The sequence below is a fragment of the Myotis nattereri genome (genome assembly GCF_964212035.1).
Source record: "Myotis nattereri genome assembly, chromosome: 1".
Taxonomy (NCBI): Eukaryota; Metazoa; Chordata; class Mammalia; order Chiroptera; family Vespertilionidae; genus Myotis; species Myotis nattereri.
In genome coordinates, this window is record NC_138075.1 from 96,040,321 (window position 1) to 96,066,186 (window position 25,866).

At 40.3% G+C, this 25,866-nt stretch overlaps 1 protein-coding gene across 1 annotated transcript in view; it reads left to right on the top strand.

Moving 5' to 3' along the window:
• Positions 1-6,019: 6,019 nt before the first annotated feature.
• The window catches only part of MPP7 (MAGUK p55 scaffold protein 7), a 302,612-nt gene continuing 282,765 nt past the window's right edge, over positions 6,020-25,866 (top strand). The window contains exon 1 of the mRNA XM_081087501.1: positions 6,020-6,213. The gene's annotated coding sequence lies outside the window, so the exon portion shown is untranslated. The remainder of the gene's footprint in view (positions 6,214-25,866) is intronic.

Here is a 25,866-nt window from a genome sequence, read left to right on the forward strand (position 1 = left end):
GGCAACTTGATTGGTATTCTCTGATATTTGGAGGGTCTGACTTTTACCTGAGATATTCAAAGTTGAGAGGCTGAAGGTATTGGCTTAAAGCAGCAGTTCAGAGAGAGAGAGAGAGGGCAGGGGAGAGGGAGAGAGAATACTCAAGACTTATGTGCTCTGGGAGGCAGCTGTACTTCCACTGCTTATGGGATTAAAGTATGTACTAGTGTTTCCTGAAGACCAGATGAGAGCCATTTGTGAGAGACAGCTGTATTGGAGATGTTTAAATCCTGCTCAAGAGGAACACCTGGAGAGGCTGAGGGCCCACTCCCACCTCCCCTCCAGCAGGAGAATCTGCACAGAGTGGCCTTCAGGGAACCAGAAACCAAGAGTGGCAGTGGCAGCCAGGCCAAATTTCCTTGCCCAGGTGAGATGTTGCACTTTCAGGCCTCTAAGAGGAAAGCACCTACGGGAGAAATGTAAACTTTAGTTATTGACCAGGCCCAACAAAAACCCTCCTGGCAAAGTACCAGTTGCACATAACTTGCCATCCTCAGACTTTCCCCATAACCTTTGTTATGAATTGGAGGAGGGTCTGAGGGAATAGAAAGAAGACTCCCTTTCCCCTTTCTGGGAGAACACAGCCTGCCTGCATTGGACCCTAGCTAGGAAAGTGGAGGGAAGGCTTATCGTTGAATGAAGCTTGAAGTGTTGATCATTGGCATTCACATTAAAATTTCTGAATTTAAAACTGTATTTTGTGGTTTAAACCAATCAAAGAACCACCAGAAAAGTTATGGGACCACTCAAAGTTTCATCCAGGCCCATGGGCAGATCTCCCACTGAATACATATTTAAGGTGCAGTGAATACATTTTTAAGGTGCAAAGGTGGCCTTCTGCTTCCATCATCCCCTTTGTCCTGCTTGTTCTACATGCTGGTCCCATAGGAGACAAGAGCACTGTTTCTGATGTTCAACAACTTGGCATGTGCTTTTGCTCTTTAAATAAACTTAGGCCAAGAGGTACACTTCGACAGGGACATCAGGAATTAGTAGAAGATGTAAATGGGAATGGCAACTTGAAACTGGAAAAGTAGAGTACTTGGCATTTGGAAGCCAACTGAGGTAGAGGGAGATATTTTAAGAAAGACAGCAATCAACATCAAAGGTTTTGGCCTTGGTCTCTGGGCATCCATTTTAGTGAGAAAAGACAGGCAAAGACTTTTGCTGAATAGAAAACAGGGCCCCATTGACTGACCATTGAAAACAGTGGGTTAAAGGGTTTACTTTAAAAAGGAAAAAAAAAAAAGATAAAACATATGAATAATAAAATGGCAATAAATACATACCTATCAACAAATACATATCTATCAACAATTGAATCTAAAAAACAAACTAAAGGGACAAACAGAACAGAAACAAACTCATAGATACAGAGAACATTTGGACAGTTGCCAGATAGGAGGGACATTGGGGATAAAAAGGTGAAGGGATTAAAAAGTACAAACTGGTAGTTACAGAATAGTCATGGGGGTATAAAGCACAGCATAGGGAATAGAATAATATTGTAATAACTATGTATGGTGTCAGACTGGTACAAGATTTATTGGGATGATCACTTAGTAAGTTATATAATTTCTAATCACTAGTTTGTACACCTGAAACTAATATAATATTGTATGTCAACTATAATTGAAAAATAAAAAATATTTAAAGTAAAAATAAATAAGATTAACTACCCTTAACAAACAAATAAATGAGCAAAACCCCTCACAAAAACACAAAGGACATAATGATCCCTATCTGCTAATCTGCCCAGCGCCTATTCTCTGAGAAATCTCTGTCCAAATCAACATCCTCCAAAGACATGTTGATTACCTCTCTCCCCGTCACCTCCCTGATCATAAGTGATGGAAGGAGGGAAGGGGAGACCAATAAATACTATTGGCTGGACCAATCATATTCTTTCTCTATAGAGTATGAGATTCAGTCAATGGGGTTGATTCACTCTCTGTGTGTGACGGGAGGTAGTTTAATCTGACTCATGGAACTGGAGCTGGGAGAATTATCTTACAGAGAAAAATAGAGCAGAACCGTAGATAGAGGCAGGTTTGAAGATAGAGAAAACTTCAGCTGAGACGCTTATGGCTTTTCCAGTCCTTGCTGCTGGCCTTCCTGAGGACTGAATTATTTTTGCCCTTGGATTCTATAGACTTCAATCAAGCGATGAAGTCTAGCGAAGTTAGTAAGAATTTTTTGGCCACAGCAAAAGTATACTTAGGACAGAGAAACCAGGAAGGGCATAGAAGCAGTAACAGGAGAGCCTGGGCTGGGCTGCTTTGGCTCCCTGAGAAGTCAGAGAAAAAGGGGACTTGGACACAGGTTCAAGGGCATTAGCCTGGGGTGAGCTGCCGCTGCCCATTGCTCCCTTGGCTGTAAGTCTCTGGGGTCCCTAAGGTTTAGAGGGAGGAAGTGGGGAAGGGAATGGTGTGAAATGTGCTCTCCTGGGGGACAGTGTGAGCTGGGTCCTTCATTCTGAGTGTGTTTCTCTGTCTCTTGCTGATGGAAATTTTAGGGGAGGTCTTAGGTCAGGATCTCAACAGAATATTCACCAGCTTTCTAGGTGTGCTCTTCCAGGGTCTTGGTCTCCACTGATTGGTCCTTGCCAGGGCAGGGGGTCATTAGTCAACGTGGCTGGTCCTGAGGCCGCCACTGGCTCACTTGTCTGCTTTTGCTGCTTTTCTGGGCTGGAGCTAAAATACAGCTGAGGTCTAGATGTTATCTCTAGGGAGGAAAAGAGATATACTAGGGGAGGACAGGTTACCCTGGGAGCCGGGCCCTTGTTTTCCAGTTTGCCCCTGGCTAGGCATCTGGGGCTTTCTGCCCTGGTGAGTTTCTGTACCTGGTCCATTGTCCTTGCTCTGCTCATGTCTGTCTAACACTGATAACACCTCTGCATTTATAATTAGCTTCTGAACTCTATTATTGGGGTGCAGAGATTACTTTCCAGTCGCTTTGAAGCGCTGTGCCATATATTTTAAAGATTACATTTTAACTTACCTTTAAAAATTTATTTAGTTGCTGCTTCTTTTGATTCACCTGCCACTGTTAGCTGGATACTCTGACATTTCCCAGCATTCTCTCTGATTGGCCCTCCATAGTGGGGCGGGATCTCTTTCCTTATAATCCAGCTAATGGTGTAAGTTCAACTTACCTTGTCTTGTTTTATTTTTTATTGATTGATTTTAGAGAGGACGGGAGAGAGAGAGAAAACATCTATTTGTTGTTTAATTTATTTGTGCATTCTTTTGTTGCTGTTGTTGTAACTCTTTTTTTAAAGGTTTTTTAAAAATATTTTTATTGATTTCAGAGAGGAGGGGAGAGAGATAGAGATATAGAATCATCAATGATGGAGAGAATCACTGATCAGCTGCCTCCTGCATGCCCCCCTACTGGGGGGGATCTAGCCTGCAACTTGGGCATGTACCCTTGGCCAGAATCGAACCTGGGACCCTTCAGTCCACAGGCTGACACTCTATCCACTGAGCCAAAATGGCTAGGGCTGTTGTAACTCTTAATACAAACCAATAAACAAATATTTTACTACCTATTCACTAAATTCTATTAATAATAAAAAGAAAGCAAACAAATTCCATTTTAAGTTATTGTTTATTGCTAAAACATTTATAATCTACATCAAAATATGCAGAAAATAATAGAAAAGAGTATAACAAACACTTGAGTCCCCACAAAGTTCTTTTATTAAATCTTAATGTTTTCCTCAGTTCTTAATTTTTTTGTTTTGTTTTGAATCTTTATTGTTGAGAGTATTACAGATGTTCCCCCCCACTTTCCTCCTATTGCCCCCCTTCACTTGGTTCCTGTCCACCCCAGGCTTTTACCACACTATTGTCTATGTCCCTGGGCAATGCATATATGCATATAAATTCTTTGGTTAATCTCTTCCTGCCCCCCCTTTCTTGTATGGGTCCTGACTGGGGATTGAACCTAAAACCCTTAGTGTATGGGATAAAGCTCTAACCAACTGAGGTAGCTGGCCAAGACTCCTGCCCCTCCCCCCTCCCCCCATATACTTAAACATAATTAGATCTCAACACTAAGTCACTTGCTCAGAGTACTCTGGAACCATTTTCAGACTATTGTTTAGGGCAGTGATGGCGAACCTTTTGAGCTCGGCATTTTGAAAAACCCTAACTTAACCCTGGTGCCATGTCACATATAGAAATTTTTTGATATTTGCAACCATAGTAAAACAAAGGTTTATATTTTTGATATTTATTTTATATATTTAAATGCCATTTAACAAAAAAAAATCAACCAAAAAAATGAATTCGTGTGTCACCTCTGACAGGCGTGTCATAGGTTCACCATCATTGGTTTAGGAGTACATGCATTATAAGGGTTCTGTAAAATATTTGTTAAGTAATTAGGTTGCTGTCCTTATTCTCAGCACAGAGGAAAGAGGATTTTTCCTAGTCTTTGTATCAGGTTTCTTGTCTTTACTTCTTTACAAGTTCATATTTACCTAAACATTCCTTTCCTTCCTTAGGTTTGTTTGTCAGCCTCCGATTTTTTTTTTTTTACAACTATTTAATGTATAGAGTTGTGGGGGGGGAAAGTGCTTCATTTCAAATAGCATATTTCAGAACCTCATGGGAATGACAAGAACAAATAGAATAGTAAGACAGCCAGACATAGTTAAGTGAGTGTGGTCCCCAGGTAAGATATGGTGACTTGGGGTTTGGCTGATGTGGTCTGAAGCTCAGATTACTTAACTATGGGTCATTGATAATCATCTCAACTCCCTCCTCTTCCCCCTTGCTTTCAATTTTCAAAGTCTGAGTCACATCTTGAAGCTCTGTCACATTTCTTTCTTATAATTCCCCTGCATTAGCTAAGTTTTCCAATTTATATCTTCTGAATTAATTTCCGTTGTCTACTTTTAAAAAATTGTTTTTATTGATTTCAGAGAGAGGAAGGGAGAGGGTCAGGAAGAGAGAGAGACAGAAACATCATTGATGAATCAACCATGGGCTGCCTGCTGCACACCCCCTACTGGGGCCCTGACAGGGAATCTAACTATGACTTCCTGGTTCATGGGTTAACATTCAAGCCCTGAACCAAACCAGCAGGACTGTTGTCTACTTTTTTTTTTATTAAAGCTTTATTCATTTGGTATTTTGGACTCTAAATTCTTCCTGTCAGGGAGGATCTGTTTACCGTGTAGTATTATACACTATATGTTGGCTAAATGGTTGCTACTGAGGAAACAGTCGGGGGCACCTCAGTCATATTTGTAAAATTCTTTAAGAGATCTGAAGGAAGGGGACTGATATCAATACACATTTTTTGATGGCACTCAGCGGTTGCATATATTATTGTATTTCCTTGTATTGTGGGGGAATTAGTTCCCCGGAAATCCTCAAAAGTTTGCCTTTACCATTCTCTGCACCTTACTCATTTTTTTAAAAAAAAATTTATAAAAGTAATACATGCTTCATATGGAACACAGAAAGGCAATAAAGACACGCATAATCTTACCAGGTGGAAATATTTTATGCCTTTTCTTTGCATATAATTTCCCTCTGAATCTTATTAGCGTTTAAAAAATGCCCATGAGACTTCTCATTGACCAAGTAATATTAAAGATTAGATGTTATTCACCAAGTTCATACGCAAATCAAAGGATCGCGGTCGGGTAAGGAAGTTCCTATCTGACAAAGAAACCTGGGTGTCCAGGATTCTGTGCAGGTAGGTTACTGGTCCATTAACCACAGCCTGTTCTGCAGTCACCTGGGAATTAAGCGGGTGGAGGCGGAGCTTCCGATGATTGAAAGCAGGGGCCACAGAGCTGTCACCAATCAGAGCTCCGCTTTGTTTTCCCTTACCGACTATCAGAGAGCTCTCCTGGCGAGGCTGTTTTCAAGCCTGAGACGCCTGCTCCTAATGCAGCCTATCAGCAGGGCCTCATACAAAGCAACCGCGGAGCCCCGCCCCCTCCGCCGTGGCCCCGCCCCTCAGAGGGTGGGGTGAGTGGCTACTCGCAGGGCTGGAGTGGGGGCCCGGCTCGTGCTGGGATCCGGCTTTCCGCGCCCGCCGGCTTCTGTTTGTCCTCTGCAGCGGCGCTGCTGCGGTCTGTCTCGCTGCCTCGGAGCCCGGGGCTGCAGGGGCCAGAGCGAGCACGCCTCCCGCGGCCACGGCAGCCCAGAGCAGGTAATGGGGCGCCGGGGCTGCAGTGCCGATGGGAGCGCCCGGCCGGGTGCGGGCGGTGGGATCTGCTCCCCCTGCTGCTCCGGCCGGAGGCGGCGGCGGGGACCAACTGCCCGAAGCCACCCTCCCGCCTCCGGGCTCCTCCGCCCGCAGCCCGCCGGTACCTTGCGGAGAGGAGAGGTGGGGGCGGGCCCGGGAGAGCGGGGGGACCTGTGGGTGTGGGGCCTCGGCCGCTGCGGGCGGGACCCCCGGCGAGGCGGCTGGGCCCAACGGAGGACGTTCAGGTGGAGGGAAAACCGCGGAGTTGAGTCAGAGTCACGCACCCCAGGAAAGGACCCACTGATAGTAGCGATAAGCTACTCAATATAATAAAAGGCTTCTTTTTTGTTTTAAAAAAATTGAGAACGGTATGTCTACTTGGGTAGTGTTAATTATACATTTTCTGGAGACAGGCGCTTTGCAGTGAGATTTACACATTAACATTGCTTACTTGCCATCTTTTAAATTAAAAGCTGCCTTTAACGTGAACTAGTTTGAGGGCTGTTTCTCCAGTGACAAGTAGACAGAAGCAGGGTGACTCACCTTTGTCTGCCCTGAAGTGGGGAGCGGCGCGATAGCAACCGGGAGGAATGCTGATGAGGAAGGAACGCCTGTGCAGGTTTGCAAGGATTGTGGGGTGGAACCTTGTTTCTGTCACTCTCATTGGTAAGAGTAGAATTACTCCTTTTTTCTCTTTATATATTTTTTAAATATTTTTAAAATGTTTTTATTGATTTTTAAAGAGAGAGAGGAAGGGAGAGGCATAGAGAGATATGGAAACATCCATGAGAGAGGAACATCATCGCTGCCTTCTGCACGCCCCCTGCCCGGAATCGAGGCCAAAGCCCTGGCATGTGCCCTGACCGGGAATCGAACCAGCGACCTCATGTTTCATGGGTTGACGCTCAACCGCTGAGCAACACCGGCGGGTCTTTCTAATTTTTTAAAAACAGCTTTCAAATTTGTTTTTTAAAAAAGGCCTCTTCAAAAACAATCTCTGGGTTTTAGGGATGCACCTGCTACTCATGCAGTGACGCTTTGCAGACAAGTCCTAACCAATTAACTTGATTTGATTTACTTTTAAAGAAGCGCTTTGAATCGCTGTTACCTTTTGGCGTGTTTAATATATCCTTTTTCATTCCCCACTTGTTCACAAGAGCAATCAGTGGTGAAGGTCTCCAAGTTTTAGCAATAATGGCACACACAGTGAGGACTCTTGAAGCAGTGCCCTTCCCCCCCACCTCCACCCCCCTTCAAGTGTACTCTCTTATACAAACTACTTTTTCCATTTAGGTCTTTTAATTGAGAAGCTCAAAGCATGGTGTAAGTTTTAGTATCCTCCTGCCCTCCTGGAGGCAGGTAGTATTTATCATGCTTATTTTACAGATACATAAACTCAATGCCCTGAAGGTGAAAGGAGCTCTGCTCCAGGTTACTTGAGTCCTACTCGATTTTGTATCTGTAATAGGTTTAATTCAGGACCCAGCAAGGTCCACACCGTCGAGTAAGCTTCTGCATACCCATTTGATCACATGGACATGAGTCAGATGCAGATGGTTATGCAGTGGTTCTCAACCTTCTGGCCCTTTAAATACAGTTCCTCATGTTGTGACCCAACCATAAAATTATTTTCGTTGCTACTTCATAACTGTAATGTTGCCACTGTTATGAATCGTAATGTAAATATCTGATATGCAGGATGGTCTTAGGCGACCCCTGTGAAAGGGTCGTTCGACCGCCAAAGGGATCGCGACCCACAGGTTGAGAACCGCTGGAAGAAATATTGTCTGTTCTTTTCTTTTTCTTCTGAGGTTGCAGATAGTCTGAATCACACCAGAAAGGTATTTTTTTTTTTCATACAGGCAAAACGAAACAAAACTGAGTGGTGCTATGTGAAAATCTTTTATTTTAAATTTCCGGAGGTGTTCCAAATTAGAGAATCTTATTTATGTTTGCATCAGTGGACTTCAGCAGTGTTTTTAAATTTGAATTGAATTAATATGCATAAGGCAAATAAAAATGAAGTGTAATGTATTTTGCTCACAGTTTATGACTTTGTTTCTGTTAATTTAGTAGAAAGGTTGAAAATGTAAAAATCATTTCTTCCTTAATCAGAATAAATCAAGGAATGGAGTGTAGGTGTTAATGGAGAGTAGTGTCAGGGAGGAAACTTTTGAATGATGTCATGGCTTGGGGCACTCAGAATTGTTATGTTAAATTAATTAGTCATCAAGAACATGGAAATGTCTTATGAGTAGCTGAATGAAACTGATTTAATCATGAAATAATCTGTTGTTTTCATGGTAAATACATCTGTTGCATGTACCATGTATGTTTTGACATAATTTATTTATGTAGGCTATAAAGCTTCCAAGCCCTGTCATCTATCTCTGATTCTGTTTGTTTTTTTCTAGCACCAAAGGAAAAATTTACATAAAGAAACCTTTATCATCTGTTAATTTGTATGGAAACTGAGTCCTGTCTTCTGATGGTCACAGCTTTCTTGAAGTGTGGGAAATTGCAAGAAGATTTAGACTTTTTATAAAGTAGTTGCTTGTGTTCCTAATGTAGTATCTCTGCCCTTTTTCAGCTTCCACTAGATGGTGCACTGGGTAATGCTTTTTGGAGCATTCAATCAGATTTTTTTTTTTTTCTTATAGCATTTCACTGACAAAGGTACAAATGTACTATAACTGATTCTGTTGTAATAATTGCACTCCAGAGAGAATTGCAATCAGTGATTTAAGTCAGTTTTATTAAATGAGATTATTTGGATGGAAGAAAATGACAGCTTAATATAAAGTGAAGGAAATTGTCGGTAATTTTAGAAATAGCTTCTACTGAAAAGCTCTCTGGTTCTTCTTGTGGTCAGGAACCCAGACAAGATGTGTAGACTTGAGTAGATGCTGAGTTTGTTAGATAAGACAAAGGTATCATGTCTGGGCATTTCTTAATAAATGCTATTCTTTAAATGTTAAAATATAGCACAGTATTTTGTAGACCAGCTGTAAACAGAATGAACTTGACAAGAAACTCAACTTATAAATGTAGCCAACTGCAATGTAATTGACTAAATAGTGTAGAGAAGCAATGGTTAAGCTTCCCTTCTGAGAGACAGAACTTTGGATATAAATACCATCTTCTCTGCTGGCTGCAAGTAAAAGAAAACTATTTTGGGGCAACCGCATCTCATTCTTGAATAGAGCAGCCCAAGCTAGAGTACCCCAGGTGGTGAACCCATTAAGTTTGGTAACAAGTTCGTGGCCCACTATCTTTATTGGTACACGAAAAGCCTGCCTTTTTATTGTATCTTTGCCCTTAATCTCTTATCCGCATTCATGTTCCCTCTTCCCCGCACAGGACCCTCTCAGGTATGTACATAATTTCATCAAGTACTGCCAGAGTATCTGGAATGGCTGTGCTAGTTTACATTCTTGCCCGCTGTTACCCCACACTCTTGCTGGCACTCGATATTTTTTGACCTTATCATTTTTTTCCAATCTGATGTAGCAGATGGAGTGATGTTACTGTTCTTATTTGCAGTTCTCTGATTACTAATGCAATTGAGTATCCTATCATATGTTTATTAGTTGTGTGGGTTTCTCTCTGTGTGAATTGGCATTTTTATGGTCTTTGCCTCTTGTTTTAGATTTTCTTATTCTTCTCTCTGCTTTTCAGCCCTGATTTACAGGAGTTTTTTTAAAAAAATATTTTACATGTTAATCTTGTTGGATTTTAAATGGTGCAAATATCTTCTCTTATTTTTTTAGCTGTTTTCAAGTTTTTAAAAATACATATATTTTATTGATTTCAGAGAGGAAGGGAGAGATAGAAACATCAATGATGAGAGAGAATCATCGATTGGCTACCTCCTGCACACCCCCTACTGGGGATGGAGCCTGAAACCCAGGCATGTGTCCTGACCAGGGATGGAACTGTGACCTCCTGGTTCATAGGTCCATGCTCAACCACTGAGCCACACTGGCTGGGCTGTCAAGTTTGTGTTTTTTTTTAAATTCTTTTATGGAACAGAACCTTTAATTTTGTTATAGTTAGATCTATCCATCCTATATAATAAAGAGGTAATATGCTAATTAGACTGAACAACAGAACAATCATCCAGATGACCTGGATGAAGCCAGGGTTACAAGGGCCAAGGACCGAGCCGCTTGCACGAATTTCGTGCATCGGGCCTCTAGTATATATATGTGTATATTTTTACCTTCCAGGTCTTGTTTAGGCAGTATTTCTTCATTCTTAGTTAACAAAGATATGTTTCTGTAGTTTGTCTCTTCTTGTTTGAATTCTGCAGTGTTTTTTGTTTTTATTTCCATTTTTATTACTACAACTTGTTTATAGATTCTGGTATCTAGAAACGTGGTATTTTAAAAACATATTTAAGATGGTGGTTTCCAATGCTGGCTTTACTAGTATATTAGAACTTACTAAGTAATTTTTTAAAATCATTTGCCCCATGTACTCTAGGTTAACTGGCTAGTAATTCTAGGGAATAGAGCCCAACAATTGTATTTTTAAAAACCTTCTCTTGTGACTAAGAACTATTTACCATCTGTGTCCGCTATCCACGGTTGAAACCATGCATCAAAGATATTTATGTTTTTCCAATAGAGTCTAAAATTTTTGTCTATGGTCTTGTGCCTTAGATTAATTCCTAAATATCTCAGATTTTATTTCTACTGTGAGTGATATTTTTTGGTGTGTTCTCTTCCCATCCAGTATAGGGGAATGCTATTGATATATATATATATCTATAAATTAGTCAGCTAATCTTTCTATAGTTACTATTTTTTGGTTTTGCTGAACTCTTACGGTATTGTAATGGCTGGTTTTTCTTTTGGATGTTATATGAAGATGATTATTTCATTTCAAATAATGACTATTTTTTTTTTTTTGCTCCCAATTTTTATTACCTGTCTTTTGTATTGCCTTATCTTATTTCATTTGTTTGGACTTGTAGTGATATGCCAAAGAGTAGCAAAGGTAGTGGCCTCTTGATAACTTTAATACCTTAAAGGGAATTCATTTTGCCATGGTTGGTGTATCTAGAGCATTGGCCTGTGCACCTGTGGATCTCGGGTTTGATGACTGATATGTCTCTCTCACATTGATGTTCTCTCCCTCTTTCCCTCTCCCCCCTTGCTCACTTCCAATCTCTAAAAATCAATGGAAAAAAGTATTGTTTGGATGAGGATTTTTTAAAAAAGGAATTCATCTTTAGTTTCACCTTTAATTGGGAGATTTCATTTTTTAAATTGTATTTATTTTTTATTGCGCCTTCTTTGGTTTTGAAAACTTGAGAAATAAGCACAGACTTATCTTCTTAGTCTTGGTAAGGTAGCTGACAGCGATGGTATATAGTTCTTAATTCCAAACAGTTACTGTTGTGTATATTGAGGTTTTTAAGTTAAAAATTTGAATTATTTTTGTCACGCTTTTCCAAAGTAAGTTATGTGTAAAGACTCTGGTTAGTTGAAAGCCATCATATGTTTGGAAAAACAAAGTGGAAATTGTTGTGCATCTTGAACTATGAATTAAAAAGATGTATTGAAGTATATCTACCTGGAAAAATGCATCTCCTACATACTTAGATAGTAGGGCATGCATGTATCCTAAGTGTGCAGCTCACGGAATTTTCACAAATCAGACACACTTTTGTAATCAGCACTCAGATGAAGAGACAGAATATTAGCAGGACCCCAGAAACTACCCTTATGCTCCTTTCCATGACCCCAAGTTGTAACAGCTGGAATAAAAGTGGTGGTAATTAGTGGTCTTGGTGTGTCATTTGGCTCCCAAATTTTGGTGTTTTGTTCCAAGGGGAAATCAAAGAAAAAGTCCATGTCTGAAAGCTCAATTGAATAAGTACAGCTTTGACCTGGTCTCTAAACAGTTGTGGTTTTCAAACTTTTGATTTCAGTACTACTTCACACTCCTGAAAATTATTAAAGATTGTTGTTTATGTTGGGTTATATCTATCAATATTTCCTGAATTAGAAAGTAAGACAGGCATTAAAAAATAACAACCCCATTATATGTGAACATAAATAATACTTCTTTATGGAAAATTAGCTACAGTATTAAAGTGAGTGAAAAGAGTGGCATTGTTTTACATTTTTGTAACTTTTTAAAATGTCTGGCTTAATAGAAGACAGCTGGATTCTTGTATCTGTTTCTGAATTCAATCTGTTGTGATTTATTGTTTGGCTGAAATAAATGAAGAAAGTCCACCTCATAAAGACCTTCAGTTGGAAAAACAAATTATTATTAAAATTGGCCTTGAAATTACAATTAAATAAGAATTTGTTTTAATGGTATGTTTTAGTGTTTTTTTTTTTTTTAGATAATTGTGGATATTCTCTTTGATATTACACCAAAACTCTGCAAGTGACAATTTTGTAAAGCTGCAGAGTGGAATCTGAACCCATATCAATAAGCTTGCCCCACTGTTACATTTAAATCTACTGGTCTGTCTTGCACTTTGACTCTTTTTACACACATGCATGATTTTGAAAATATTGATTCACAGAATTACATGAATCTTTCAAATGTTGGCTCATTTTATGGCACCATTTGAAAAAAATCACCAGTGACCCCGTTAGAATTTTTTTTATCCTCACCTGAGGATATTTTCCCATTGATTTTTAGAGAGAGTGGAAGGGAGGGTGGGGGAGAGAGTGCCCTTGACCCGCAATGAAACCTGAGACCCTTCTGTGTGAGGGCGAGAATATTTTTTTAATGAGAAAATATGTTATTTGAGATGAAGTTAGTATAGAAAAGGCCAATTAAATGTTTGAGTTTAAAAAAAAAATCAGTTTCAACATTCTGAGACTATAGGACAAGTCTGCTCAGGATGAATAAACTTTCTTTTTTGGAGGGGTGCTTTTATTGGACCACTTTCAGCCTGGGCCTCTTCACAGCACCCTGCTGCTGCTGTCCACCCTCCATCTCTGTTCAGTGACCCGAGGGAAGGAGGGAGGGTGGCAGAAGCTCGGGGCTGGAGACACATCATCAGCCCTCCCTATCTTCATAGAGCTGGCTCAAGGGCTGCCAGGCCAGTGTCCCACAAATCCAAGGCACTGGGGACAGCTCTTCACAACCAGTCCTCAGCTAGCTAAGTGTCCAACATGTGCCCATTGCCCAGCCACCAACTGCCCAGCTCTGAGGGCCATGAGGGGGTCGTCCTGGGTCCCTGAGGCGCCCCATTCTACTGCTGCAGACACTTTTGAGCCACCTCCCATTCGCATGTCACTGCAAATGTTCGTCCTTTCATGAGGAAGTGTTTCTCCAGCGTGGATTGGGTTTCACCTGCCTGCTGGCCTGATCCCACAGGGCTGCCAGCATGTCCTGGGGATGGGTGCAGACCAGGCCAACTCGGTTCTCCAGTTAAGCCCACGAGTTTTTAGGTGGTAGCCAGAACCTATCTTGCCCTAGCCACTTGTTCAAGACAGGGCCACAACTTGGGGGCACTAGCGGCTATGGGGTGCATTGGAGGTCAGTGGTCAGCGTAGGGACTGGGGGCCATGCATGCCAATGAGAGAAACACGGGTCCCCCCCCCCCCCGAGGTAGCCAGTCTCCACTCCCCTCCATTGTTTCTCTGCTCCCTTCCATTGTTTTCTTGCACTAGTTTTTATAAGTAAGTCAAAAGGAAACTTACTAGGAAAGTCCTTTTGTCATATTTTGGAAGTAGGTTAATTCATTTGAAAAAAATTTATGGTAGATATATGTTAGTGTTATTAAAGAAATTGGAATGTTAAAAAATTAAAACAGGGTTTTTCTTGTCTCTAGAGTGATATATTTATTGCATGTAATTATCCTTTTATGTAGCTTACATTGTATTCTGAGAGCCCAGACTTGAGAATATATAAGGTGTTCTTGACTTCAGGGTGCTTATAGTGTAATAAAGTAGGTGAAAAGTTGACTTTTATTTTATATATTTATTACTGGCATTCTGTGGGTTGAATGGTAAAAGTGATATTTATTACAGCATTTCCCCCACTTTAAAATTTATAATGTTGAGAAATGGATGATGGGAAATCAAGCTTTATTTGGAAAAAAGGAAAGCAGTAGGTGAAACTGATTTTGGGGGAACAAGTCAAATGGAAGTAGGGTATCTGTTGGAATTAGAGAGAAAAAGGGAAAGCAGCCATTAAACCACAGACTAGCACCCTGATTTCCTGCTAGGATGATTGACTTAAAACAGGTCTTTCTGCTTCAGGCCAGACCTGTTTTAAGCTGCTCCTCCTCCCTCCCTGAATTCCTTCTCATAATTTGAGTGATTGCTGAATACATAGTACTTAGTACCCAGACAACAAAAGCTATGTAAACATCTGTGTATATTTGTGAAACCCCTACTGGGGACTGGTTACCGGGATGATCAGCAGTAGGATTCTTCCGAACATGGGTTTTTCAGTACTCTTCCTTTCCTGTGTATTTCAGAATGGTATTTCTTCAGTAAAGCACTTTATTTCATTACTAGAGGCCCGGTGCATGAAATTCGTGCATGGTGTGTGTGTGTGTGTGTGTGTGTGTGTGTGTGTGTGTGTGTCTGTGTGTCCGTGTCCCCTCAGCCCAGCTTGCACCCTCTTCAATCTGATATCCCTCTCACAATCCAGGACTGTTGGCTCCCACCCGCTCACCTGCCTGCCTGCCTGATTGCCCCTAACCACTCCCTGCCAGCCTGATCGATGCTTAACTGCTCCCCTGCCGGCCCGAATGCCCCTAAATGCCCTCCCCTGCAGGCCTGGTCATCGCCAATTGCCCTCCCCTGCAGGCCTGGTTGCCCCAACTGCCCTCCCTTGCGGGCCCGGTCACTCCCACCTGCCCTCCCCTGCAGGCCTGGTTCCCCTAACTTCCCTCCCCTGCCAGCCTTGTACCCCCAACTGCCCTCCCCTGCTGGCCTGGCCGCCCCCAACTACTCTTCCCTGCCGGACTGGTCGCCTCTAACTGTCCTCCCCTGCAGGCCTGGTCGCCCCTAACTGCCCTCCCCTGCCGGCCCAGTCCCCCCTAACTGCCCTCCCCTGCCGGCCTAGTCACCTCTAACTGCCCGCCCCTGCTGGCCTGGTCTCCCCTAACTGCTCTTCCCTGCTGGCCTGGTTGCCCCCAACTACCCTCCCCTGCCAGCCTGGTTGCCCTCAATTGCCCTCCCCTGCCAGCCTGGTTGCTCCCAACTGCCCTCCTCTGCCGGCCTGGTCACCCCTAACTGCCCTCCCCTGCAGGCCTGATCACCACCAACTGCCCTCCCTTTCAGGCCTCCCAACTTCCCTCCCCTGCCAGCCATCTTTGAACACATGGGGGTGGCCATCTTGTGTGTTGGAGTGATGATCAATTTGCATATTACTCTTTTATTAGATAGGATTGGGGCACATACTATTAAACTGATCACCAAGATCTGTCCAGTTATTTTTCAGTGTCTTAACACTTAATAAATGATAACTAAAGTGATTTTGGATGTTGTTCTTTTTTTTATTATTATTATTGATTTCAGAGAGGATGGGAGAGGGGGAGAGAGAGAGAGAAACATCAGTGATGAGAGAGAATCATTGATTGGCTGCCTCCTGGATGCCCTCTACTGGGGGTTGAGCCTGCAACTTGGGCATGTGCCCTTGGCCAGAATCCCTGGAGGGGAGGGGATGTGGGAGGTTGGCTGGCCGGCTGGTCGGCCCCACCCCACTGGTCAAATTCTGGTCGAACTTCCGGTTGAGGGGACAATTTGCATATTATCCTTTTATTATATAGGATTCCTAAAACTATCAAGTCTAGAGTTGGAACATAGTAATATTTTCTTTTTATTTATCTTTGTCCTCTTAGTTTAAGGGGTCTTTGCAGTTGCTAAATCCTCACCCGAGGATATTTCCTCCATTGATTTCTAGAAAGAGTGGAAGGGAGGGAGGAGGAGAGAGAAGAAACACTGATGTGAGAGAGACATATCGATTGGTTGCATCCCACACTCACCCACCAGGGCTGGGAACCTGCAACCGAGGTACATGCCCTTGACTGGGAATCAAACTGAAATCCTTTGGTCTGAAGGTCAAAGTTCTAACCACTGAATCAAACCAGCCAGGGCTGAGTCTCTTGTTGGTTAAAAAGCAAACAAACAAACAAGATGCATGAGCCTGCATTCCCTTGCTCTCTTTAATCTGCATTGCCTAGGCCAGTGGCCCTTGTCGGGCCAGTTGTGTCGGGGCACAGTGGGGAAGCACTGACCTTCCTAAGCTTTTGGCCTGTTCAAATGACCTAATCTCACTGTACATGTTCTACTTGCCTTTGCTCATGACATGGGCAACATTTCAGAAATATTGAATGACAAAGAGAACAAATAAAACACCATATGACCTTTATCCCAAATTAACACATGTTAACATTTCAGCATATTTGTTTCAGATTTTTTCCTTAGTTAGTGAAAGAAAGAAGCCATTGTAGATAAAGTTGAAATATATTTTCTTTACCTTTCTTTCCAATTCTATTTCCCTTTCTTCCCCACATGCAATTGCTAGTATGAATTTCAGTTTTTCTCCAAGTGTGTTTTTGTATATGGTATGTGTATAATTTTAAGGACATACACAGTGTTAAATGATTATTAACATAAATGATATACTGCATGTGTCATTCTGTTAATTTTTAAGAAGTTGTCTGTTTTGACAATATCTAGCCGTATAGATATAGAGTAGATGACATTTTAAATTGTAATATTTTGTATTGTCTGCAGATGTCGTCTTTATGTGCCTGGTTGCTAATGTAAATCCATCGTTGGTTTCCTGACATTTAATAAAAATCCTTATTTGTTTCTATGCCTTAAATTGATTAGAATTTTAAAAATTGATGCTGTTAAGTTGAAAGCCTAATTTTGGCTAAATTACTATATGTATTTTAGCAGGCAATCTCAATATTTTGTCTCTCAAAAATGCTACAAAACAATTATGTTGGGTGTGGAATGGTTTGCAAGGGATGTGAGTAGGTGGCAGGGAGTTTTTGTCTTGAACTAACATGCAGAAGTGTTGCTGCTTTGGGAATGTGTAACTGTGCGGGGAAGTGTTATGTTATTAAAAGTTTTTCCTTTTTTGGGGATGGGGTAACAGTTATTAGTTTTCTGTGTTAAATCATTGTCCCCTTTGGTTTAAGAAATATAAAATTAGTACAGTATTAATCCAGCCCTGTTCTTCTAATCAAGCTTTGGTCTCATTGCTCCCACTACCTGTGGACATTTTCATTGGATATCTCATCTTGACCTCTTTCAGAGATCTTAAGTGGAAAAGCAGGCCCACTGTTCATGTCTTTTCATATCTAAGATTAGGAACTGTGGAGTCATATTTGAATCCTAACATCTCTTCAACATGCTACTTGTAGACCTGCTTTTCCCCCATGTCGTCCTCATTGCCATCATTCTAGTGTAAATAAAATGATCTCTGACCCAGGCTTTACTGTAGCTGCTACTTTGGTGAATATGCAGCCATCAATTTACATTTACCCTGTATTCTGTTATCAGATTTTAAAACGTCACTTGCATTACATTGCTTTCAAAGAAGACTTTTCCCCTGTGGACTTTTAAGGGGTCAGAAGTTGCTATATTCGGATCCCAGTTCTGCCACTTACCAACTATCTGTGTGACCTCAAACTAGTGGGAAATATTTCTGAGTTTTCTCATATGTAAACTAGAGCAGTAAAATAAATATGTATTTAGATTATAGGGTTGTAGTAGGCTTAACAAGAGAGAATATTTGATAGACATATGTATATAAATATATACACATATTTGAGGTATGTACATATGTGAATGAAACTTTAAAAAGTAAAATGCATATAGAAAAGTGGTCCTATAAGTATATAGTTTGATACATTTCAACAATTGGACACACCTGTTAAAATAGCACATCTTGGAGTTATTTTACAAATAATTTGCCTTGGTTTGTGTAAGAGGAAGACGCATTATCTAAGTCATGAATCTAAAGTGTATTTTAGGTTGGTTATTCCTACCTCAAGTACATTTCTGACTTAGATATGCAAGATCAAGCTATATGGACTAGAACAGCCGTGGGCAAACTACGGCCCGCGGGCCGGATCCGGCCCGTTTGAAATGAATAAAACTATTGAAAACAAAGACCGTACCCTTTTATGTAATGCTGTTTACTTTGAATTTATATTAGTTCACACAAACACTCCATCCATGCTTTTGTTCCGGCCCTCTGGTCCAGTTTAAGAACCCATTGTGGCCCTCGAGTCAAAAAGTTTGCCCACCCCTGGACTAGAACGTTGGGATCTTAATCACCCATTAGTCTGCCCAGTTTTCAGAGGAGAACCTTGACCTTGTCTCCTTTAGCTTCCCAGAAGCTGAGGTGCGCTGGCTTTTTATTCAGGCTGTGTTGCTGTGATGCTCTTCAGCGTACAGAAGGCTAAGCCCTGTCCTTAGACCTCCTGTTAAAGTAGGTGGGTTTGTATTTGTTCAGCTGCTTTGAACAGGAGCTCTCCGGACATGTGTTAGGAAGGACAAACAGGTGCTCTTTGCACCCGGTATCTGTTAGTGTTGCTTAGAAGAAGCACTATTTAGGGAGGAGTGCTTAAAGGATAGAGTAGATCATACATTGTACTAGATGTTTTAAAACACACTCCTGGATCAAGTTAGATTAGCTAAAGAATAGCATCTTCATGTCATGTTTTATTGACTTACCAATAGACTTTCACTAAAATGCTAGTTAGTACATTAGTGCTGCTGTCTTGGACTTCACTCAGGGAATCCTGTAGAGGTGTTACAGATCCTCTGGCCTCATCACCTGATATTTTTCCTTCCCAAATAAAGCAAATGGATTTTATCTGCCAGTAAGTGAAATATTCTGTAGGTTTTCCTGTTCTTTCCGAAAAGGTAGGCTGCACATCTGCAAAGAGGAAAAGGCACATTGCAAATCTTGCTTAAATCCCTTTTTCTTAAAAACCTTATTTTTGAGCTCATTTGTGTCTTTTTGAATTATGCACATAGCAAAATTTTAAATTTTTTTTAAAATTGACTTTATGTTCTTAGAGAAGTTTTAGGTTTACAGCAAAATTGAGGGGATGGTACAGAGATTTCCCATATATTCCGTACCTTCCCTCCACATGAATAGCCTCCATCCCCCTTAGGAACATCTCCCACTAGAGAGGTACATTTGTTACAGTTGATGACTCTACATTGACACATTTTTATCACCCAATATCCATAGTTTAATTAGGGTTCACTCTTGGTGTTGTACATTCTGTGAGTTTGGACAAATGTGTAATGACATGTATCATCGTTATGGTATCATGCAGACTATTTTTACTGCCCTAAAAATCCTATTTATCGCCACGTTCCAATCCCTGTAACTACACATCTTTGTACTGTCTCCATAGATTTGTCTTTTCCACAATGTCAGATAGTTGGAATCATACAGAATGCAGCCTTTTCATATTAGCTTCTTTCACTTAGTAATATGTATTTAAAGTTTCCCTGTGTCTTTTTATAGCTTGATAGCTCATTTCTTTTTAGCACTGACTAATATACATTGTCCGGATGTACCACAGTTTATCCATTCATCTACTGAAGGACATCTTGGGTTCTTCCAGGTTGGAGCACTTATGAATAAAGCTACTGTAAACATCCTTGTACAGGTTTTTGTGCACTCTGTACAAGACATAGTTTTCAACTCTTTTGGGTAAATACCAATGAGCATGATTGCTGGATTGTTTGTTGAGTATGTTTAGTTTTATAAGAAACTGCCAAATTGTCTTCCAATGTGGCTATACCATTTTGCATTCTCACCAGCAGTGAATGAGAGTTCTGTTGCTCTATATCAGTGATGGCGAACCTATGACACGCGTGTCAGAGGTGACACGCCAACTCATTTTTTTGGTTGATTTTTCTTTGTTAAATGGCATTTAAATATATAAAATAAATATCAAAAATATAAGTCTTTGTTTTACTGTGGTTGCAAATATCAAAAAATTTCTATATGTGACACGGCACTAGAGTTAAGTTAGTGTTTTTCAAAATGCTGACATGCCGAGCTCAAAAGGTTCGCCATCACTGCTCTATATCCTGGCCAGCATTTAGTTGATGATGTCAGTGTTCTGAATTTTGGCCATTCATAAAAATGTGTAGTAGTATCTCATTTTTATTTAATTTGTATTTCCCTAATGACATATGATATGGAGCATCTTTTCATGTGCTTATTTGCAATTTGTATATCTTCTTTGATAAAGTGTCTGTTAAGATCTTTGGCCCATTTTTAAATTTGGTGGTTTGTTTTCTTATTATTTAGTTTAAGACTTTTTTATGGTATTTTTCTATAACAATCCTTTATCAGATGTATCGTTAGCAAATAGTTTCTCCCAGTCTGTGACTTGTCTTCTCATTCTGTTGACATTTGACATTGTCTTTTGTGGAACAGAAGTTTTCTATTTTAATGAAGTCCATCTTATCAATTGCTTCTTTCATGAATCATGCCTTTGGTATTGTATCTAAAAATCATTGTCATACCCAACTTCATCTAGATCTTCTATGTTAATTTCTAGGTGTTTTACAGTTTTGCATTTTACATTGAGGTCTGTGATCCATTTTGGAAAATGTTTGGATTAATATAATTCCTTAAAACACACCAGTTGTTGTTCATGGCAAGGTAAAATACATCTGTCTCTAATTACTATGAGTCTAGTTTTGCTAATTCCACTAGATGTTTAGCTTATGATTGTACTAAAATATCCAATAAGCAGATGGTGGGGTCAGTCCCACAAAGAGATCCTCGGTGTCATGTAATGTCACTAGAGGAAAAGTAACATGCACTTATTTCAAGGACTGTGGTCTTTAACACAGTTCTCATAACTCATCGAAAACAGCAAGTCCAGCAGTACGTCTGGTAATATCTGCTAAAGTCCAAATCAGCAGGTTCCTCAAAGACATTTTTAACTTGCCATCACTTGATATTTTTATGTATCTTTTACAATAAATACTTTATTTTCATTGCCTATGGAACATTTAAGAAAAACCTGAGGGAGGATTTTATATTAAGCAGGGCCCTATGAACAGAATTGTGAAGTAGGCACACATACCTCATCCACTTGCAACTCTGGAAGGAAGATGTAGGCTGCTACCCTTAGTGTTTCTTTGGTTTTTCTTTTTAAAGTTAAACTAATGTTTTTTAAACATCATTTAAAGTCTCTGAAAATCTGGACAACTATATATTGTGATAACAGCATTAGAGAACCACTTGACTTTTTGGTAAATGGAAGTGTGGTCATTGATTCGCTCAGCTGAGATTTGCATTAACTTCATACATGCAGTCTTCACATCCTTCGAGGACTAGTTTAGACAACCACTTCATTCTTCACTGGCCATCTCAGAGTCTAGTGACATCTGCCAACCTAGAGACATTGCACAGAGAAGCTGTAATGGATCTTGGAGATCACTGATTTCTGGAAATCGGAGGGTGGCGGAGTGTGGGACTGGCTGTGACCATATTGTTGTTACTTGGAGAACCAATAGAACCAGGACTAGAGTACACATCCCTTAACTCCAATGCAGGTCTCTTCCATTCTTGTAGCCCATCCTTTTTTGAATACATCAATCTTATGCATTTTAAGTCAATCAAAATTTGAAGCACAGTGATCTGATTTTGTGTAATTTAAAGTGCTACTTGCTAACTTTATGTTTAAAATATTCCAACTTTAAGACCAATTTCTACAGATAATTAATGATTTCATGGTGGTGGTGACTTAGTTAAGAATGATGATGGATTAATTTCTTTGCTAAATTATTATAGTTCTACGGTATCATCTAAAGAGGGTGGGAACAAAGGGCTACCCAAGTTGGGCTCACATAAGCTAGACTCATGAAGTTCATTTGAAATCGACCATTATGTATTGAGCATTTACTGTTGTTGGGCCCTGTTCTGGGCATCCCGGCCATGGCATTGAACAGGCTCTGAGTATTATCATCTGCTGTCCTGGAGCTTACTTGTAAGGGAGGAGCAATTCCTAATTTGCTCTTTTCATTCCTGTTGTTAGAGCAATGGTATTAGAGCTGAAGGGAAAGTTATTTTCCCTCTGTGAGAGCTCCTGGATCAGTTAGATAAAGCTGGTAGTATACAAATAAAGTATTTATATAATCACTGATTCTGTGGACTCAACAGTACAGAGATAGTTGTCTGGACCTATAGACAGCGTATGCTGTAAGCAGAACAGGAGCGTTAGAATAAAGATGCTAAACCTCTCAGAATCTCATTTTCTGAATTGGTGAAATAGGACTAATAATAGCTTGTGAGTATCAAATGAGGTTATAAGGTAAAGTGACTGGCCTAGCATATAAGAAATGTTCAATAAATGGTTGCTGCTATTATCTTATTATTATGTATACGTGTAGTCGAAAGAAAGATTAAAGTGTGCTTAGGTTTTCTTAATCTTTACCCCCCCCGCCCATAGTACCGCAATTCTTAGCTTTTTTTTTTTTTTTTTTTCTTATGGCACAAATTAAGTTCACAGGAATAATAACATGCTTCCAGGAATATACCTGAAACTAATTGAAATTCCACAAAATAGGTCCAGAGATAGTTGCTGCTTGTGCTGGGCTTGGGGCCATTTAGCAAGAAGTACGGGGCACACTGAGGACAGATGCTGCTTGATTGGGGTTTGTGAACCTTTGAGAGATTTTAGGAAAGTCCGCGGCATGGGGGCATGGGCCAAGACAAGCCATATGTATGGAAAAGCCACAAGTTGGTGGGACAGCATCTCAGGGAATCACCAGGGAGGGGAAATGGTGTTAGCTGGGTTGCTGGAGAGTCAGATATGGTGCCAGCTGGGGCTTGCAGGCTGGGTGGGGAAAAGGCCCCACAAAGGAGCGATGGTTTCTGCCAGCACTTCTGTCTCAGAGAATGCTGTCCTTCCAGTTAATTTTTTAAGAGGCTGAATGTTTTCTTAATCATAACTATATGGGGTGATAATTAAAGGTGATAAAAATGTTTAAGGAAGTCCTTTTGGTTATAGGAAAAGAAAGTCCTTACTTTTGAGCCAAAGCTCGATGTGATTAAGTGGTTTTGCTTGTTATTATTGTTATTAATAAGGAAGAGGAGTTTTGTTAAGTCTGAAATATTAGCCCCTAACTTTTTCAACCTTTTTAATATAAATGTTTATTTAGAATTTTAAAAATAAAGTCAGGACACTAAAATGGGTTACAAGGTGTCATATGATCTAAACCTTACCTATATATGTTCCTCATTTTATCAGAATTTCTTTCTGGCTCATTGTGTTTGAGCCATACCTTCCTTTGAATATTTTGTATTATTTTCGTCAGAGCCTAAGTTCATACTGGATTTCCTGCTGGAATGCATTCATCTCTCACCTGGCTGTCCCTCTCTCCTAACTCCCCATGACCCAGGTCTTCAGGTCTGTTTAATTTCTCTTCTTAGAGAAGCTTCCCCTTTGACCCAGTGTGGATGTTTCCCTCCCATGCCCTTCTCTCCAATAGTATTAGCTACTTCTCTTTCACTGTTGTCCCAGTGAGTAGTGTATTTATTATTTATTCATTTGTTTAACTGCTTTTGTATTTTATCTTTTTTGCTTGCTAGACTGTAAGGTGTGTGAAGGGAAGGACGATGTCTGTTGTGTTCACCACAACATGCTCAGCACCAAAAGCCAGTGGCTGGCTCCTAGTGAATCTTCTAATATTTCTTGACTCATTTAATGGACTCAACTAAAGCAGAGGTCAGCAAATTTTTTATATAAAGGGCCAGGTAATACATATATCAAGCTTTGCAATCTGTGAGGTCTCTTTTGCAACTACGTAGCTCTGCCATTTCCACCCAAGCCAATGCTGTGGCTGTGTACCAATAAGACTTTATTTATAGAGACAGGGCAGCCAAATTGCTGGCCTCTGAACGAATGTGTAAAGCAGAACAGATAGCATATTGTGAATTGCATATCTGCTTAGGTTGCCTTCTGTGTAAGACCTGACTAAATTTTTAGACAAGAGGCAACCTAACCAGATGGAACACTTGAGCTACATATTGACCAGAATTAACTGAAACAACTTGCCCAACTCAATAAAAAAAGAAACAGCAGGATCTGAATGTGAGTCTAACTCCAAAGAGAATCCTTTCACCATACCCAAAGGTAAGGCCAGGCTTGGTGTCCTCCCATGACTCCCTGAGCTTCAGGTCCTCATAATACCCCTCTAATACCTTCTGTACAGTTTTGCTTTGAAGAAATAAAAAGGTAATATATGGATAATTCTTAGCACACAGTAGGTCTGCAATAAATGTTTTGTTTCTTCTCCATTTCATTTGGTAATCACTTGCTTAAAACCTTGCCCTTTCTACTATATGATACTGTCCCTTCGATGTCCCTGAGGCCCCATATGTATACCTCCAACAACACTGATGACTGTATTATAATCATTGGCTTACCTCTTTGCTCTTCACTAGTGAGTAATCATTGGGCAAGTTGTTCACCTTTAAATTCAGAGGGCTATTGTGATGATCAGATGAGTTTTGTAAATCACTTAGCATATAAGTCTTATGCTTGTATATTTTCTTTTTAAAATATGTTTTTATTGATTTCAGAGAGGAAGGGAGAGGGAGAGAGAGATAGAAACATCAATGGTGAGAGAGAATCATTGATTTGCTGCCTCCTACATGCTCCACACTGGGGATCGAGCCTACAACCTGGGCATGTACCCTGACTGGGAATCGGACTGTGACCTCCTGACAACGCTCAACCACTAAGCCACGCTGGCCAGGCTAAGTTTGCATATTTTCAAGTGATGAAGTGGATGTTTGATGGAAACATAGGTCTGGATAATTCTAAAACCCATTCTTTCCCTCCTTACAATGCTCATCACATTTAATAAAAAAGGCATAATTTGTGTCAAAATTTATTAATTGACTTGATACAGTTAAAAAAACTATGATATATACAGAGTGGGTCAAAAGTAGGTTTATAGTTGTTTGTATGGAAAATAATACAATTGATAAATAATAATACAAGAATAAACTCTGTTTCACATACTCAAACTGGTTTCCCCCCCTGTATTTCTTGTTTATTGAACAATTAACAGACACATTAACACACTGAGAAATTTATAGTGATTTCACACTGAGAAACTATCATAAGAAAAATATTTAAAATGGAATTTATCTTTTTAGATGTAAGGGCATTTTGATGTGAGCTGAGCTCAGAACTCATCTCCTTTAAACTAAACTCCTTGTTTGTCATTTACCCAGTGTTTTTTCTTGCATCTTTATTGGCTCAGGTCTACCTGTCTAAAAATAGTGACAAAAAAAACCCCATCCCACACCTCTATTGGGAACTCTGGAAACTCTCTCCTGTCCTGTTGTTATGCATAACTTCCTGATGGGATGTGTGTACTTTGTGCTTCTCTTTCCTCAGCACTTACTCACAGTTGAGGTGCTATATATTTTCTATTTCTCTGTCAACTTATGATTCACAGGTATGTCTCTGTTCTGTTCTGCCATTGATCTACCTACCCACCCATAACCTTCACTCTAGTAAAGTGGTAGAAAGGATACTTCTAAGCAATGTTTTTGTGTTTTGTAATAACAACAGCATTTGAAGATGAGGATTTTGCCTTCTTCCTGAAATTC